This window comes from Schistocerca cancellata, chromosome 6 (assembly GCF_023864275.1).
Source record: "Schistocerca cancellata isolate TAMUIC-IGC-003103 chromosome 6, iqSchCanc2.1, whole genome shotgun sequence".
Taxonomy (NCBI): Eukaryota; Metazoa; Arthropoda; class Insecta; order Orthoptera; family Acrididae; genus Schistocerca; species Schistocerca cancellata.
In genome coordinates this window covers 471,714,155-471,733,330 of record NC_064631.1, presented here as the reverse complement: position 1 = coordinate 471,733,330, position 19,176 = coordinate 471,714,155, and positions in this window count along the sequence as shown.

Below are 19,176 nucleotides of genomic sequence, written 5' to 3'. Positions count from 1 at the left end.
TTTAAAAAAACTATCTGGCTGTGTTTTCATCTGACCAATCAGGGTCTCAATGTCAACCTTAAGCTCCGCCTACTAAAATTCTGTCTATCCAATGAGAAACGTTATACTTTTCGTGTTGGGGCAATGTTTTTAAAGTTTGCAACGTAACAGAGACGCGAAAAAGTCTCACGCTGAAACTTGCAGCTGGTGTGGTCCTTTTACTGTTATCGTAAGATCTATACTGTTCTTCTGGAGGGCTCTATCTTTTAACATGGGCTGGAGGGTGGTCCTGACGTAACAGAGACGCGAAAAAGTCTCACGCTAAAACTTGCGTGCTGGGGTGGCCCTTTTTGTGTTAACGTAAGATCTATACTATTCTTCTGGAGGGTTCTAGCTTTTAACATGGGCTGGGGGTGGTCCTAGGGGTTAGCTGGCGACGTGGGTGTCCGCCCCTTATCGTAGGGCCTTCAGCTTAACACGGTTCTGCTCTCGGCTTCTGTTCTCGTTTCTCCCCTCGGAACTGCGTCTGTCTCACGGTGGGAAGGTATGACATGCATTTAGGCATTCTTGTGTTAGTCTGTGGTATTCCATTTGCTCACTCGTTACTCGTATTACTTTGGTTAATTTAATGTCACGATTTATTTGGAGCTATGTGACATACTACTGGATTTGCTTATCATGTCAGTGTTTTCATGGAAGGTGTTGGATTTGCCTGACACCTTACAAGCATAAAATATATTCATTGTAAATCTAATTTAGGGCTTGCATGTGAACAATTAAGTAATTTAAGTATTTTTATAGTGATGCAGTACACAGAGACCTTTCAATATGTAGACCGATCACCCAGAACATTATGACCACCTGCCTAATAGCTGAAGTTTGGCACCGATAACAGCGGCGATGCCTCATGGCATGGAAGCAGTGAGCCCTTGGTAGGTCGGTGGAGGGAGCTGGCACCGCAATCTGCACGCACAAGTCACCTAAGTCCCATTGCCCCGCCAGGGGCCTCCCAGTCAATGACGCCAAACGCTCATTTCCATTTTACCTAATTCCAGTAAATTCCGGGAATGGTGGCGATGAGCTCTGACACCCATCAGTCACATCTAAGATGTGTTCGATCGGGTTCAGATCTGGGGAGTTGGGTGACCAACACATTAATTGGAACTCGTCACTGTGTTCCTCTCTATCACACTCCTGGCACTGTGACATGGCGCATTACTTTGCTGAAAACTGCCACTGCCGTCGGGAAACATGATCGTCATGAACGGGTGTATGTAGTCCGCAGCCAGTGTACGATACTCATTGGCCGTCATGTTGCCTTACACGAACTCCACGGGACACGCGGATACCCATGTGAATGTTCCGAACAGCATAATGGACCCGTCACCAGTTGGTCTCCCTCCCGTAGTACAGGTGTCAAGGAAATGTTTCCGTGGAAGACGACGGATTCGCGTCCTCTCGTCGGCTTGATGAAAAGGTATTGGGATTCGCCAGACCATGCAACGCTATGGCATTGCGCAAACGTCCTGTGCCGATGGCCACGTGCTCATTTCAGGCGAAGTTGCCGATGTCATGGTGCTAATATCGGCACGTGCATGGATCGTCGACTGCGGAGGTCCGTCGTTAGAAGTGTTCGGTGTATAATGTGTTGAGGCACACTTGTACTCTGCTCACAATTGAAGTCTGATGTTACTGTAGTTTCGCCAAAGTTCGCTGCCAGTCCCGATTTACCAGTCTGCCCAGCTTACGACGTCCGACATCTGAGGACATGTTGAATAATTCAGCACAGCACACCTCGAGCAGCTGAAAAGTGCAGTTTCCGGAATTCTCGTACCGTGCCACCGGGCCATCACAATCTGTCCTCGGTCATTCTCAGATAGGACTTCCTCATTCCACACACGGACAGCACGCTCACTGATACTACATGCACCGTTTGCGTATCTGACTATCAATCAGTCCTCCCCAGGTGGTGCTGCTATCGCCTGAACGGGTTTATATACAGGGTGATCAAGAAGTCAGTATAAACTTGAAAACTTAATAAACCACGGAATAATGTAGATAGAGAGGTAAAAATTGACACACCTGCTTGGAATGACATGGGGTTTCATTAGAGCCAAAAGCACCCCATAAACACCCCATATTGCTAGAAGCGTGAAAGATCTCTTGCGCGCGTCGTTTGGTGATGATCGTGTGCTCAGCCGCCACTTTCGTCATGCTTGGCCTCCCAGGTCCCCAGACCTCAGTCCATGCGATTATTGGCTTTGGGGTTACCTGAAGTCGCAAGTGTATCGTGATCATCTCTAGGGATGCTCAAAGACAACATCCGACACCAATGCCCCACCATAACTCCGGACATGCTTTATAGTGCTGTTCACATTATTCTTCGACTACAGCTATTGTTAAGGAATGATGGCGGACATATTGAGCATTTCCTGTAAAGAACCTCATCTTTGCTTTGTCTTACTTTGTTGTGTTAATTATTGCTATTCTGATCAGATGAAGCGCCATCTATTGGACATTTTTGAACTTTTGTATTTTTTTGGTTCAAATAAAACCCCATGTCATTCCAAGCATGTGTGTCAATTTGTACCTCTCTATCTACATTATTCCGTGGTGTATTCAGTTTTCAAATTTATACTGACTTTTTGATCACCCGGTAGATAGCAGGGCGGTGCTCATAATGTTCTGGGTTATCAGTGTAGGTTGGAACCACCATAAACGTTCAGTTATAGGCAAAGCAGGTGGTGGGATAGTCGGAAACACCTGTTCGTTTACCAAAGGTATTACATACAAAACGTTTGTAAGATAGTAATAATCTTACTTTATGCTGACAGATTCAATACTTTTGGAGTATATGGATATTACCAGTGACAGATCAGGAGACATCAAAAGGACGCCGCTAATACGTAAAAGGCTTGTTTGATCCGAGAGAGAGTTTATTAGGTACGTTGAAAATTTAGGTGGACACTCGAAGAAAGACACCGCACACCTCTTTAGGATATTTTTAGAAAGCTGAGCAGAAAATACGACTCCTTAGTCCTATACGTATCTATTCCTTAGATACTGTGCAGATAAAATCAGGCAAATTGTAAGTAGGCTGTTTATGTTTTCTTTATGTAAGTAGGCTGTTTAGGTTCTTATATTGGTAACGCCGCCGCCACGTAGCGCTCTCTGTATGAAAATCACTGGCTGTGCTGTGTGCAGCCTGTGGCTAGTTTGCATTGTTGTCTGCCATTGTAGTGTTGGGCAGCGACAGCTGGATGTGAACAGCGCGTAGCGTTGCGCAGTTGGAGATTCCTATCAGTAGTTAGTGCCTTCCGTAGTTTGAATCTTTTATTTAGCTGGCAATAGTGGCGCTCGCTGTATTGCAGTAGTTCGAGTAACGAAGATTTTTGTGAGGTAAGTTATTTGTGAAAGGTATAGTTTAATGTTAGTCAGGGCCATTCTTTTGTAGGGATTTTTGAAAGTCAGATTGCGTTGCGCTAAAATTATTGTGTGTCAGTTTAAGCACAGTCGTGTATAATTTGTTCTAAGGGGACGTTTCAAAATAAACGTACACACTAAGGCAAACAAGCAATCACTCCCCCCCCCCCCCCCCCCCCCCAACCTGCGACAAGAATGGGGTGGAATTTCACTCCGTGGTTCGATAAAACTTATCATCTACCCCACCAAGTATACACGTAGCTGTAAATTCATAGAAGTCATTTTCCATTAGCCACCTTCACGAGAAATGAACTAATGTTCTGCAGTGAAACACTGATAGGAAAGCACTTTTCTTACAGTTCCTGTTGCTCTCTGCTACATCGTTATTTGCCCGCATGACGTAACCGGTTTCTCTAAACGTGAGTCAGGTCAACTATAAATAGAGATCATACGCATATGAATATCTTTTGCCTGGAATATTTAGCAGCTTGTCTAGCGATCTGGTCACTCGTTAGAGCCACCCACACGAGAGCCGCCCGACTACAGTCCGCCGCTCTCATTAATGCAATATCTCGGCAATGCATCTGCCGCCACAACCTCTGAACATCGCCGCACGTGTGCCGGGGACGTGCGTCACCAGCGAATGGCTTCTACCCATCGCACACTACGTAACTAATAAAAATAGTACGTTGGCAAGTAATGGCACAAGTTCAGGACTGTCTGTGCACGAACTACTTCCAGTGAACAAAATAGAATACGTATGCTTTTTATGGTGCGGGCATACACAGCTTAGTTGATACATTTTAACAAATATCTTTAAAAAATTTTTATTGAAATCGTCTAAAAAAACTTCTGGAGACCGCATTACCTGTTGATAATCCTTTATTCTAAGACTATACGCTAGCGGTTTCGCGACATAGTTTGTAATCGCATCTTCAGGTGAAAAAAATAACTAGGCCATTGAAATAGTACTATCTCGCAACGGCACTTGTCCTGAGCACTGCCAGTTAAAATGGATGTTGAGTATCCCAGAGAATAAAAACCAAGAACAAGTGGTTATAAGCCGTGTAAATAAACACTGAAGGTAGCGTTTTTTCTTGACTAGTGTTGCAAAATAGGTGAAAACAGCAAAACGCTACATGTAGTGACCGTGGTTATGCTTGCAGAAGGAAGATCGTACCCCTTCATGAAGAGTTTTTTCCAACATTTGGCCGTGTCTACGTCTTTAAAAAAATGCTTTGATGCCATCTTCCTGCTGCAGCCATAACCACTGTCACTACAAGTGGCATTTTTGCTATTTTCACTGATTTTTTAGAAATGGTCTCAAAAAACGCGATTTGCAGTCTTTAGTTACACGAGCTAAAATCATTAATTCTTGGTTTTCTTTTTCTGGATTACTCAACATCCATTTTAACTGGCAGTGCTGGTGACAAGTGTCATCCGGACGTTGGAGAGGGCGTACTAACTCAAGTACCTGTATTTTTTCACTTGAAGATGCCATTACAATATCGCAAAACCGATCGTATATAATTTTGGAATACTGGATTATGAATAACTAATGCGATTTCCAGAAGTTTGTTTAGAACATTTTAATAAAGAATTATTAAAGAAATTTGTTAAGATGTAAATCAGAGAAATTACTGTCAGTTCTGCTGTAGGCTAATTGTTGCTCATTTAGCACCAATAGATTACAGACTAGAATTTTTTTTTTTAGAACTGAAAAAACGTTATGACATCTACATTCGCATCCATACTCCGACAGCCTCCTTAGGGTGTATGACAAAAGGTAACTCCGGTACCACTAGGTCCAAACATTTTATCCCTTCCCTGTTCCTTTGGCGAATAGTACTTGTAAAGAACCGCCATATCACCTGCAATTTCTTTGATCTTCTCGCCGTAGTCATTTCGCGGGACGTGTGTAGGAGGGATTAACATGATGTTCGACTTCTCGTGGAACATTTGCTCTCAAAATTTTAAAATTAAACCTATCCTGAATTAATAACGCCTTTCTTACAGTGCCTTCTTATATAATTAGCCGAGCATTTCCGTAAAGATGCGTGAACAGCTACAGTGAGAGCCACCTGCTGTCGACACTGCCGCACGTTTAAAAAATGGTTCAAATGGCTCTGAGCACTATGGGACTGAACATCTGAGGTCATCAGGCCCCTAAAACTTAGAACTACTTAAACCTAACTAACCTAAGGACATGACACACATCCATGCCCGAGGCAGGATTCGAACCTGCGACCGTAGCGGTCGCGCGGTTCCAGACTGAAGCACCTAGAACCCCTCGGCCACTGCGGCCGGCCGCCGCACGTTTATCCATTAAGTGTGTACACGCTCGCGAGCAATCTGCCCAACATAATGCACAGGTTGAGCTCTCTGCGTCATACTTTCCTCCGTCCTGCTCATGAGCCCCTCGCAAACTTGTGGCTTGCAAGGGCAGCGTAACTTAAAGCTCTGTTGCATACCAAATGGTCCCCTGAGGAAACGCGTCTCTCTTCGTTGGATATATGCACGAAAGGCCCTACGCACTTATTGTGAATTATCCACATCACTCTAACGTACACCACTGCAGAACGATGAATGAATACAGCTATAAATATGGCGAAAGAAAATTTTATATCAGTGTAGTACCGACAGAGAGAATTGTTTCAGCGATCTGAAGAAGACAGGGTCATTCCCGTTTTAAGGAAGAGTCGACAGACAGAATGCGCCTAACTGTAGACTAAAATGACTGACATCGATCTCAAGTAAAATTGTGGAATACGTTTTACTATTCTTTGCTATCACCTAATCGGAAACTAAACATCTTCTCTCTAGGAATTGACACTAACCGTTAAAGAAGCGATTTTCCGAACCCAGTTCGTGATGGCCATGTTCCTAGATTTCGGGAAGGCGACAGGTGCAAAGCAGATGTGTGATTGGATTGAAGCTTGCTTAGCATATACGGGCAGATTCTATATGTCGCTATTAACAGAGAAAATTCGTCAGAATGAAAAGTGTACACCTGACCATTAAAACTGCAACATCATGAAGAGTAGTAAATAACGTTATTGTATGTATGCATTCTAATGGGAAGAATATATGACTAAATGAGTAAGTGATTTGCCGGCCGGAGTGGCCGTGCGGTTCTAGGCGCTACAGTCTGGAGCCGAGCGACCGCTACGGTCGCAGGTTCGAATCCTGCCTCGGGCATGGATGTGTGTGATGTCCTTAGGTTTTTTTTTTTTTTTTTGGTCATCAGTCTACTGACTGGTTTGATGCGGCCCGCCACGAATTCCTTTCCTGTGCTAGCCTCTTCATCTCAGAGTAGCACTTGCAACCTACGTCCTCAATTATTTGCTTGACGTATTCCAATCTCTGTCTTCCTCTACAGTTTTTGCCCTCTACAGCTCCCTCTAGTACCATGGAAGTCATTCCCTCATGTCTTAGCAGATGTCCTATCATCCTGTCCCTTCTCCTTATCAGTGTTTTCCACATATTCCTTTCCTCTCCGATTCTGCGTAGAACCTCCTCATTCCTTACTTTATCAGTCCACCTAATTTTCAACATTCGTCTATAGCACCACATCTCAAATGCTTCGATTCTCTTCTGTTCCGGTTTTCCCTCAGTCCATGTTTCACTACCATACAATGCTGTACTCCAGACGTACATCCTCAGAAAGTCTTCCTCAAATTAAGGCCGGTATTTGATATTAGTAGACTTCTCTTGGCCAGAAATGCCTTTTTTGCCATATCTAGTCTGCTTTTGATGTCCTCATTGCTCCGTCCGTCATTGGTTATTTTACTGCCTAGGTGGGAGAATTCCTTAACTTCATTGACTTCGTGACCATCAATCCTGATGTTAAGTTTCTCGCTGTTCTCATTTCTACTACTTCTCATTACCTTCGTCTTTCTCCGATTTACTCTCAAACCATACTGTGTACTCATTAGACTGTTCATTCCGTTCAGCAGATCATTTAATTCTTCTTCACTTTCACTCATCAGCGAAGCGTATCACTGATATCCTTTCACCTTGTATTTTAATTCCACTCCTGAACCTTTCTTTTATTTCCATCATTGCTTCCTCGATGTACAGATTGAAGAGTAGGGGCGAAAAGCTACAGCCTTGTCTTACACCCTTCTTAATACGGGCACTTCGTTCTTGATCGTCCACTCTTATTATTCCCTCTTGGTTGTTGTACATATTGTATATGACCCGTCTCTCCCTATAGCTTACCCCTGCTTTTTTCAGAATCTCGAACAGCTTGCACCATTTTATATTGTCGAACGCTTTCTCCAGGTCGACAAATCCTATGAAAGTGTCTTGATTTTTCTTTAGCCTTGCTTCCATTATTAGCCGTAACGTCAGAATTGCCTCTCTCGTCCCTTTACTTTTCCTAAAGCCAAACTGATCGTCACCTAGCGCATCCTCAATTTTCTTTTCCATTCTTCTGTATATTATTCTTGTAAGCAGCTTCGATGCATGAGCTGTTAAGCTGATCGTGCGATAATTCTCGCACGTGTCAGCTCTTGCTGTCTTCGGAATTGTGTGGATGATGCTTTTCCGAAAGTCAGATGGTATATCGCCAGACTCATATACTCTACACACCAACGTGAATAGTCGTTTTGTTGCCACTTCCCCCAATGATTTTAGAAATTCTGATGGAATGTTATCTATCCCTTCTGCCTTATTTGACCGTAAGTCCCCCAAAGCTCTTATAAATTCCGGTTCTAATACTGGATCACCTATCTCTTCTAAATCGACTCCTGTTTCTTCTTCTATCACATCAGGCAAATCTTCACCCTCATAGAGGCTTTCAATGTATTCTTTACACCTATCTGCTCTCTCCTCTGCATTTAACAGTGGAATTCCTGTTGTACTCTTAATGTTACCACCGTTGCTTTTACTGTAACCAAAGGTTGTTTTGACTTTCGTGTATGTCCTTCCGACAATCATATCTTTTTCGATGTCGTCACATTTTTCCTGCAGCCATTTCGTCTTAGCTTCCCTGCACTTCCTATTTATTTCATTCCTCAGCGACTTGTATTTCTGTATTCCTGATTTTCCCGGAACATGTTTGTACTTTCTCCTTTCATCAATCAACTGAAGTATTTCTTCTGTTACCCATGGTTTCTTCGCAGCTACCTTCTTTGTACCTATGTTTTCCTTCCCAATTTCTGTGATGGCCCTTTTTAGAGATGTCCATTCCTCTTCAACTGTACTGCCTACTGCGCTATTCCTTATTGCTGTATCTATAGCGTTAGAGAACTTCAAACGTATCTCGTCATTCCTTAGTACTTCCGTATCCCACTTCTTTGCGTATTGATTCTTCCTGACTAATGTCTTGAATTTCAGCGTACACTTCATCACTACTATATTCTGATCTGAGTCTATATCTGCTCCTGGGTACGCCTTACAACCCAGTATCTGATTTCGGAATCTCTGTCTGACCAAGATGTAATCTAATTGAAATCTTCCCGTATCTCCCGGCCTTTTCCAAGTATACCTCCTCCTCTTGTGATTCTTGAACAGGGTATTCGCTATTACTAGCTGAAACTTGTTACAGAACTCAATTAGTCTTTCTCCTCTTTCATTCCTTGTCCCAAGCCCATATTGTCCTGTAACCTTTTCTTCTACTCCTTCCCCTACAACTGCATTCCAGTCGCCCATGACTATTAAATTTTCGTCCCCCTTTACATACTGCATTACCCTTTCGATATCCTCTTACACTTTCTCTGTCTGTTCATCTTCAGCTTGCGACGTCGGCATGTATACCAGAACTATCGTTGTCGGTGTTGGTCTGCTGTCGATTCTGATTAGAACAACCCGGTCACTGAACTGTTCACAGTAACACACCCTCTGCCCTACCTTCCTATTCATAACGAATCCTACACCTGTTATACCATTTTCTGCTGCTGTTGATATTACCCGATACTCATCTGACCAGAAATCCTTGTCTTCCTTCCACTTCACTTCACTGACCCCTACTGTACCTAGATTGAGCCTTTGCATTTCCCTTTTCAGATTTTCTAGTTTCCCTACCACCTTAGGTTAGTTAGGTTTAATTAGTTCTGAGTTATAGACGACTGATGAAAGTCGCATAGTGCTCAGTGCCATTTGAAGTAGGTGATTTGGGGGTACTTAGTACACGGAGCACCAATAATGGTTCTAACCCATCTGGGCATCGAATCGAACTGAGCCTGGATGACAGATACTAGTACGTCATTCCACGCTGCTGTATCTTTGTATCTCAGTTGACGAAACGAAGACTAAGCTCAAATAAGGTTGTGCATCACATTTTTACCAAAGCTGAGTTTTCACTGGAACGAAGTGGTACAGCAAATGACAGGTGCCATCATAACAAAACATGTCTTTATTTAAGCTCAGGAGCTGAGCAAATTGCGCATTTTTTCAACAGAAGTTAGGAGAGAAAGAGAAGTGTTTAACTGCATGTTGATTGTTGAACGCCCCTGGTACTTTTACAGAATATACAACGTTGTAACACGGAAAGGTTCATAAAAATTGAGATAACTTTCAAAGCATTGCAAAGCACGCTAACAGCATGTTGATGTTCTGTAATATATACTATAATACGTATAAATAAATAGTAGCAAAGCAAAACAACAATTATTATTACTTCCTGAAAAATTACGAAACTAATATACTACCTACATTGAGGGAGGTGTTTTTGGTTCTAGTGACTGGTGAGTGTTAGCGAGCCACTCTCTCCACAACCAATGACCACGCTGGATGAAAGATCTGGAAATCGTGCTGGCCAGGGTAATGTCGAGCAACCTGTGTATCGGCGTAGGGCAGGATGATGTGGGCAACAAGGGGTTTTGTTCGAAGGGGTTCTCAGTAGAATAGAGGAGAAAATGAATATTTGAACAAAGTGGCCCACTGAGTAAGACGTTTGGTTGGTACTAGGGAGAAAGGCGGTAAATACTCCCTGTAACCATCCAGTTTTAGGTATTCAGTGATTTCCCTACAATCGCTTAAAGCGAATTTAGGAATGTTTGCTTTGAACGGTCACGGCCGACGTGCTTCTAACAGCCTCGCCTACTGCAAGTAATGATTTTGTCTTCGAAGGGACGCTAACCCCAATATCTGTCTTATTACCTCGAAGCTGGAGCAAGATGACGGGACTCGTGTTAGGACATCCATACTAATAGGAGGAGCCATAGACGCCAAATACAGTTAGCCGCCATAGGCGGATGACCGGCTTTGTTGTTTTCCACATTTATATCGTTTCTGAGAGATATACTAACGATACAGTGTACGTCTATGATACGGCAGTATAAAAGGCGACATGAATAACATTTACAAATACACGCATCCAAAAAGCTTTGTATACCTCGGTTCTGGAACGTGTACAGGAAATTGGAATAGAGATCAACATAAACATCATTTCCGTAATTTTTATTGCTCATGAAAACCACACATAGCATGTTGTACCGCACTACAGCGAGACCTTCAGAGATAGTGGTCCAGATTGCTGTACACACCGGTACCTCTAATACCCAGTAGCACGTCCTCTTGCACTGATGCATGCTTGCATTCGTCATAGTATATTATCCACAAGTTCGTCAAGGCACTGTTGGTTCAGATCGTCCCACTTCTCAACGGCGATTTCAATCCATCCCAGGCATGTTCGATAGGGTTCATGTCTGGAGAACATGCTGGTCACTCTAGTCGAGCGATGTCGTTATCCTGAAGTGAGTCACCCACAAGATGTGCACGTTGGGGGCGCGAATTGTCGTCCATGAAAACGACTATCTTGCCAATATGCTGTCAAAATGGTTGCACTATCGGTCGGAGGATGGCATTCACGTATCGTACAGCCGTTACGGCGCCTTCCATGACTCCCAGCGGCGTACATCGGCCCCACAAAATGCCACCCCAAAACATCAGGGGATCTCCACATTGTTGCACTCGCTGGACAATGTGCCTAAGGCGTTCAGCCTGACCGGGTTGCCTCCAAACACGCCTCCGACGACTGTCTGGTTGAAGGCATATGCGACACTCATCGGTGAAAGGGACGTGATGCCAATCCTGAGCGGTCCATTTGGCATGTTGCTGGGCCCATCTGTACCACGCTGCATGGCGTCGTGGTCGCAAAGGTGGACCTCGCCGTGGATGTTGGGAGTGAAGTTGCGCATCATGCAGCCTACTGCGCACATTTTGAGTCGTAACACGACGTCCTGTGGCTACACGAAAAGCAATATTCAACATGGTGACGTTGCTCTCAGGGTTCCTCCGAGCCATAATCCGCAGGTAGCGGTCATCCACTGCAGTAGCAGCCCTTGGGCGGCCTGAGCCAGGCATGTCATCGATAGTTCCTGTCTCTCTGTATCTCCTCGATATCCGAACAACATCGCTTTGGTTCACTCCCAGACGCCTAGAGACTTCCCTTGTTGAGAGCCCTTCCTGGCACAAAGTAGCAATGCGGACACGATCGAACCGCGGTACTGAGCGTCTAGGCATGGTTGAAGTACAGACAACACGTGCCGTGTATATCCTTCCTTGTGGAATGACTGGGACTGATAGGCTGTCGGACCCCCTCCGTCTAACAGGCGCTGCTTATGCATGGTTGTTTACATCTTTGGCCGGATTTAGTGACATCTATGAACAGTCAAAGGGACTGTGTCTGTGATATAATATCCACAGCCAACGTCACGTCTGTCGACAGGAGTTCTGGGAACCGGGGTGACGTGAAAAATTTTTTGATGTGTGTGTTTACATAATCATGCTGACTCCCGATAGTTCTTTTGAGTCGGAGTATAATCACATGCGTCAAGTAAGTTCACCTCAAAAACTTAGGTCCAAGCATTTCACGTTAAATTTAAACGTGTTATTCGTGTTGATTGTATCAAAACTCTTGCCTGTGTTGTGCTGTATTGTTCATTTTCGTACGTTGTGTGCTGCGGTAAACGTGTTTTGTGCAATAACATCATCTGTAATTAACTTTGACAATAGTATCCTTATTCATAGAATCTTACACCCCAATTTCAGTATATATCAACGTGATAGAACGTACATCTTATAACAATTTTTGGAACTTACGAGTGTTATGCATAGTATATCTCATAGTAAGTCGCCGATTGAGATATACAGTTACTATAGCGCATTCGAGAGGGCACCCGAAGGAAACAATTTTTAAACCTATTTATTCACATTCTAAGTGCAAACCTTCAGTGCCCTTCAAAGTACTCACCACTTGCACCAATTCATTTGTCTAATCTTTTATTCTATTTGTCAAAATAGTGTTTAAATTCATCTTTTTGATGTTTAACAGCGCCTCCGTCTTTTTTTTTTCTTTTTTTTTATTCACCTCAACATCAGCAAAACCCTTTAGCTTCTCTTTTCATTTTGGGAAACTTTAGGGGTCGCAGGGACATGGTCGTGTGAGTGCGTGGGGGGCGTGGGGGAGGGGGATGAGGAACAGGTGGTAGAGCATTGTCATGGTGGAAAAACCATTCATCCGAATGCCAAAAAACAAGCCGCTTCTGCCGCACACCGTTGCGCAGTATACATATATTTTCAAAACTTCCAAGTAGAAATCCTGGTTAACAATCTGACCCTGCGGAACAAACTTTGAATAGACGACTCCTCTCACATCCTAAGAATAAATCAGCATTTATTTTAATGTGTGATTTCATATGACGAGATTTCTTTGCCCGAAGTGCTCCTAGCGCCAAAACGCGACTTCTCCACCAAAAAATTTGTTCGGTTTCTTTTGAATACCCCGTTATATTATATCTCTCGTATCATGTACATTTAGTTTTCCCTTTCAGGAGGACTGTACACTGTTTTAATCGTAAATTAACGCTATGCGCTTAAAAAAGTTCTCCCTTGACGTAACATTCGAGGGTTGGAACCACTGTACCTCCCGGGAATAAAAATTGCCTGTTCTGTTCTCAGCGCTTCAACTCCGATTGGGATAATCAGCTGTCTACATTATCGTTATCGCTGCCGCCGTCGCCGTCGTCGTCGCCTTTGTCTTTGCTGCCAGTAATCGCTTTCGCTGCCAGTGCTCGCTACCTGTCATCACCTAAGCTGCCAGTCATCATCGTCACATCCCGACCTGGCCCTCGCCGCTGGTCGTTGTCAGCTCGAATCTTTACTGTCAGTTTTCGTCTCCATCAACCAGTCATCGCCGTTTCATCACCTGTTTGTCACCACTGCCGCCTCCGACTATTTATCGCCGCCACTGCATCGCATCGGAGACATTCTCGTCCCTTGCAACTCCACCACAACCTGTCACTGTCGTCCCGGCGCCGCTTCGACGGCCGCTCAATCCACTCAGTGCCACTCATCAATGTCCGTTTTCATCGATTATCATACAATAACTATCATCTACTCTCCTCCTTCTCCTGCTCCTCCCGTCAGCAGATGGAGCACGTCCTCTCGCCCGCCGCCCTGCACCTACCACAACAGCTGTAACCCATGCATCTCTCTCCGTCCCCAGCTTCCCTTATAATTTCTCTTTCAGCCACGTCTCATTAGCCAACACATCCACCACTGCCGCAAATGTAACACACCGCCAAGCGACAGTTGCTTCAGATGACATCAGCAGCATCGCCTCACCCAACCTCACGACAATAATCAATGGATACGGTGCTCAAAGATAACCCCCAACAACGTCACATCCATCCACCCACCATCCCACAACCACCCATACCTGCAACAACATCGACATCAGTCCTGTTTCCACACCAAAAAAATCGATAACTGTGAAAGGTCTCTGTTGGATTCCTTTCATGTTTAGTTTCTTAAATCTGTTGCCATTTATGGAATAAATTCCTCTTCTAAATGTACTGTGGCGTTTCTGACTATCTGGGAGGAGACTGAGCAGTGGAACGTGTTACTTTTATACATAAACAAGAACGATCTGTCACACTACTACACTTTAAAGCACAGTTTATATGTAATTCTTATATGTAATTCATGTCACACAGTCTCATACGGAACCTACATCCGCTTTCTTTTATATACTGTATATGATAAGATACTGTCATCCCCCTTCCCTTTTGTGTGAGAGGATGAATGAGCATATGTATTTCTAGTTGCATGCTTGAGGGTAGCAGACAAGGCTGTCTGCTAGAGAACAGTAGGACCAACGTCGGAACAGGTAGCTACGCTTCCTAAAAGCAAAGAGGTTTCTATCCTTAGTATGGTCCTGTCCGTCCGTTGTCATGTTGGTATAGGAAGCTGCCCCTCTGGCCACTTCCGTTGGTCTTTGTGAGACCCTCAGGAAGCACGCTCGGCAGTAGGGCAGTTGCAGTGTGGCCGTGGCGAGCGTCTGAAGTGGTAAGATCTCCGGCTAAGCGCGTGTCTGTTAAGTCCGTAGGACAATGGATTTCTTAAGTTCAGCCTAACTGAAAATTTAATCACCTTTATTTCAGGTTTAGCTCTAAAATATCTAATGCTATCTTAAAGTGCAGCGGAGTGTAATTCTCGTGTTAAATTCAGATTATTTTGCGGTAGTTGCTTTGTTACTACTTTGTGAGTAAAGTGGAACCACGTGTTGATCAGTAACTCTAACTAAGTTCATCAATCTCAAATCGGAATGTGCGTGAGATTATAACGTCTCGTCTTGAGAATATTTTTTTTAATATAGCAACTTTTCTTTATGCTTTTCTTTATGTTCAACCCACGTGGGGTGTACTTTGCGAGACCAGTACCACGTGCTTATATAACTGTTTGACCCATCAGGTTAATAGTAAGACGTTAGCAACCAGTTCAAGGTTTTTCTTTTGTCAATTGCTTTTCGATCTAATGTATTTTAATTATCAAAATTATTGTGGAGTTGTACGCTTTGTGTAAACCAAGTTGACCACGTGGAGCATGTGGTGTAATCATCAAAGTAGCCCTCAGCTATTCTTTTTGCGAAGACTTCACAAAGAGTTAATATGAATTTAGTATACCAGTGTGTGGTAATTACATGACGGACAGGATTGTGATATGAACGTAATTTCTTTGGGTAAAAACTGAATCTGTTGGTTGTGGTTAATTTCTTCTTGCTTATGTTTCAATGTTCTTCGTGTGTTATTTTATGAATGGAGTGTTGTATGCAGTTTCCCAAATCTTGGCTCCATATTTTATGTGTTTCGTAAGATTACAATCTCACATTCTTTTCAATTGTAAATAAGGCACCAGCTCAGTTATAACTCACGTATAATATGCTGAAATTTCAATGAACAATCTTAAAATAAATTACCAAGTATAAACTGATTTCTTTCTTTTTATTTAAATTCTCCTTTTTATATATATATTTTACCGGTTTTGTATGACTATTAAAAGATTATCATTAGTGTTAGTCTGCTAAATATCTGATGAAACAGTTGCCCAGTAATCCACGGTTAATGTCCCCAGACAGATCACGGCTTTTAACCCACTTTCATTGTCAATTAGCACCGATCTCAGCATACCAAATTAAAGTTACAACATTACACTTCAGCTAAGAAAATTAAAGTAACAACGTTACACATGGCGACCCTGTTCTGTGATTCCGCTAGACTCTGGAATCTCTGAAATGTTAGATTGCGAGCGTGTTATAATCTTAATTTTTTTTCCCTACAGCGCTCAAACAACTTCTGCGTTGTTTCCGAGCAGACTTTCAAAAGATTCACGGCGTTGTTGATCGGCGTTGCGTTGTTTGTCTTGTTTTGTTTTTTATATTTGTGTGTTTTATATGTCTGTGTGTTTTTTTTTTCTTCTCGCTTGTAAATTCTACTGTTTCGATCAAAGATAAAAATTTGTTTTGCGTGTGAAAAAGTGTGTACTAGGTTGGGTATCTTTCGTGTGACTGTCGTAATTTTTGGGGGACACATTTATTGTGATTAGTGTGTTGCGTACTGAGTATAAATTGCACTAATGCAAACACGTAACCAAGCTAAAAGTAAGCGGTCCAACAACTTAAGCAACATGGACCAAGGGGATAATTTGATTTCGAATATTAATGCGTCGGACAGTTCCGAAAATACAATGGGAAATACTTCAGACGAAATGCAAAACAGCACGAACGGGCTCACATCAGAGCCAGGAATTAATTTGCCTCTAACTAACCAAATTGATGTAGCAGAACTTATGAAAGCCTTATTGCAACAAAATAAAGAAAACGCAGAGAAATCAGAAAAATCGTTCCGAGAACAAAAAGAATCATCCGAAAAATCGATCCGCGAGCTAGGCGAACAAATGACGCAGAAATCTGAAAAATCGATCCGGGAGCTAGGGGATCAAATAGACGAAAAACTAATCCAGCAGACAAATAAAGTCGACAAGTCGATGCAGAGAGTGTCCGATGATATCTCACAAAGAATAAACAATCTGGCAAGTGAGATAAAAAGTGATATTATGAAAGAATTAGGCCGTACATTTGAACAAATCGATGATCGTCTGCAAGCCTTAGAACAGAGCAAGCGAAGGGGCGATGCCGAATCTAAAGAAAGCGAAGAACGGCTGCTTAGGAATTTCCAAGAGCTGAGGGAAGAATGCCAAAGGGAACACCAGCAGGTAATCTCGATGGTCCAAGAGGCGGAAACGCATTGTCCCACGTCCGTTAGCAACACAATAGCGGACAACAGTTTAGCGATCCACGCGTTGGAACAGCAAATAGAACAATTGAAGCAGACTGGGGCGGAGGACAAGAGACAAATTGATGATAAGATTGCGGCATTAGCGGACACTGTAGGCACGATGAAGCTGACGGAAAGCGAGAACAATACTACACCGGTAGCGGCTGCAGAGACGGAAGAAGTGCGTTCGCTTCTTAGATTTCAGAAGGGACAGTTTGAAGTGAACAGACAACACAAAGCTGTAACAGGCGAATTACAAGAACGCGTGGCGCATCTGGAAAACCGCATGGCGTGTGATTCCGAACTCGCCAATAGCACTAAAAATAGCCGTACGAACAGTGCAGAGAGGGACTCCGGCCACGAGGGAGATTTTGACGACAGGGAAGAATGTAATTTGAGGGGCAGACTTGAGAATAATAGAAACATTCAAGGGCCTCGCCAGGAGGAAATGCGGGGATTTGATTTCAAACATTTCCTTACGGTGAGAAAGTTTGAGATATTCCGAAATTCGCAAAAAGGAATACATCCACGAGCATGGCTCGAGCAATTTGAGTTCTGTCTTCCTCCCGACTGGGCAAGTTCACATAAGATAGAATATATGTGTGGCTATTTGGAAGGCGAACCGGCGATTCGCATGAGGTCGGCAGCGCGTCACTGCAACTCCACTCGGGAGTTTCGACAAGCCTTTCTGTCCGCCTATTGGTCGGAAGCGGCACAAGATAGGGTCAAACATGGCATAATTATGCTGCCAAATTTGAACCAGTCTGGTTTCGGCAGCCCTGCACGTCTATTCGACCACATGCTGCAGGCAAATCAATTTTTATACGACCCATACGGGCCTGCGGAACTAATTAGGATATGCATCACCAAATTGCCGATGCACTTGCGGCACGTCATTCTTGCGGGACGATGCAAAGAGGACGTGGAAACGTTTAAAACACTTCTCCAAGATTTGGAATATAATACAGCAGAATTCCCGCCTAATCAGGCACAAAGTTATTACGGGGCACAGCAGCGCGATCGCAGTCGTGGCCGTAGTACTAATCAACGGCGTGACTGGTCGTCGCGACGCGAACGGAACAATAATCGGGACCGGCCGTATAGAAACTGGGGTGACAGTCGCGAACACAGGTGGAACAACAGAAATGATCGACGACGTAGACAGAATCGTGAACGGAACAATAATCGGGACAGACCGTATAGAAACTGGGGTAACAGTCGCGAACACAGGTGGAACAACAGAAATGATCGAGGACGTGGACAGAATCGTGAACGGAACAGTTACGGCAACCAGAATCGATATCACGGTGAATACGGTGGGAATAGGACTGTAGGCGGAGCACCTCATGATGTTGAAATTCGGCCGGCTAACCCTAGACATAATCCAGCAAATGGAAATGAACGAAACCGGCAATGACAAACGATCAGCGCAGAAGGCGCCCAATCGGAACAAATGAGCGACATGGCAAATGACTAGAAAGGACAGTGAGAAGTAGAGAGGACGGTGAGGAGAAAGAATTGATTAGTTAAATTTGTGACGTATGCATTTTGAATAATATGTTGATAAAAAAATTAATGATAAAGATGTTTCTATGTGATGGATTGAAGTGATGTTTTAATATTTTTCTCTCCTTGTGCAATTAGGATTTAGTTTGATTCAAACGTGAAGATAAAAGGTTTCTTTGTGAACGAGTAAAATGCTGTTTATGTTTTTTTTTGTGTGTAAATTGAATGGAGTCGCTCCTGAGAGAAGCAAGATCGTTGCTGAATTAGTGCATAAACTCAGGGGAATATCCGATCTGTGGGTATTATGGGTCTGGCAAACCCAGGTCCCCAGCTGTTAGTAGCCTTGTTTCCGATTTTCTGCTTTCAGTGCTACTATCTATCTATTACTATTCTATATCTGTCAGTATAAATGAGGATCTCTTACTATAGTATGCGTGCTGTATGAATATTTTAAGATAGGAGAACTCTGAGAAAGGAATGAGTAAGTTTGGAATCTTGAAAACAGGATGCGATAATACGATTGTTGAACCATTGGCTTCCAATATGCGATGATATGTTAATATTGATGATATATGTCTTTTTTGTTCTTTATAGCTGAGTACGTAAAGTGCTGTCTGTGGATTTCGTAAGTATATTGTTTCCTTTCAAGGTGAAAGAAGAATTGTGGTTTGTGTAATTTACGTGGCTCTGAAATATTATTGTGGTA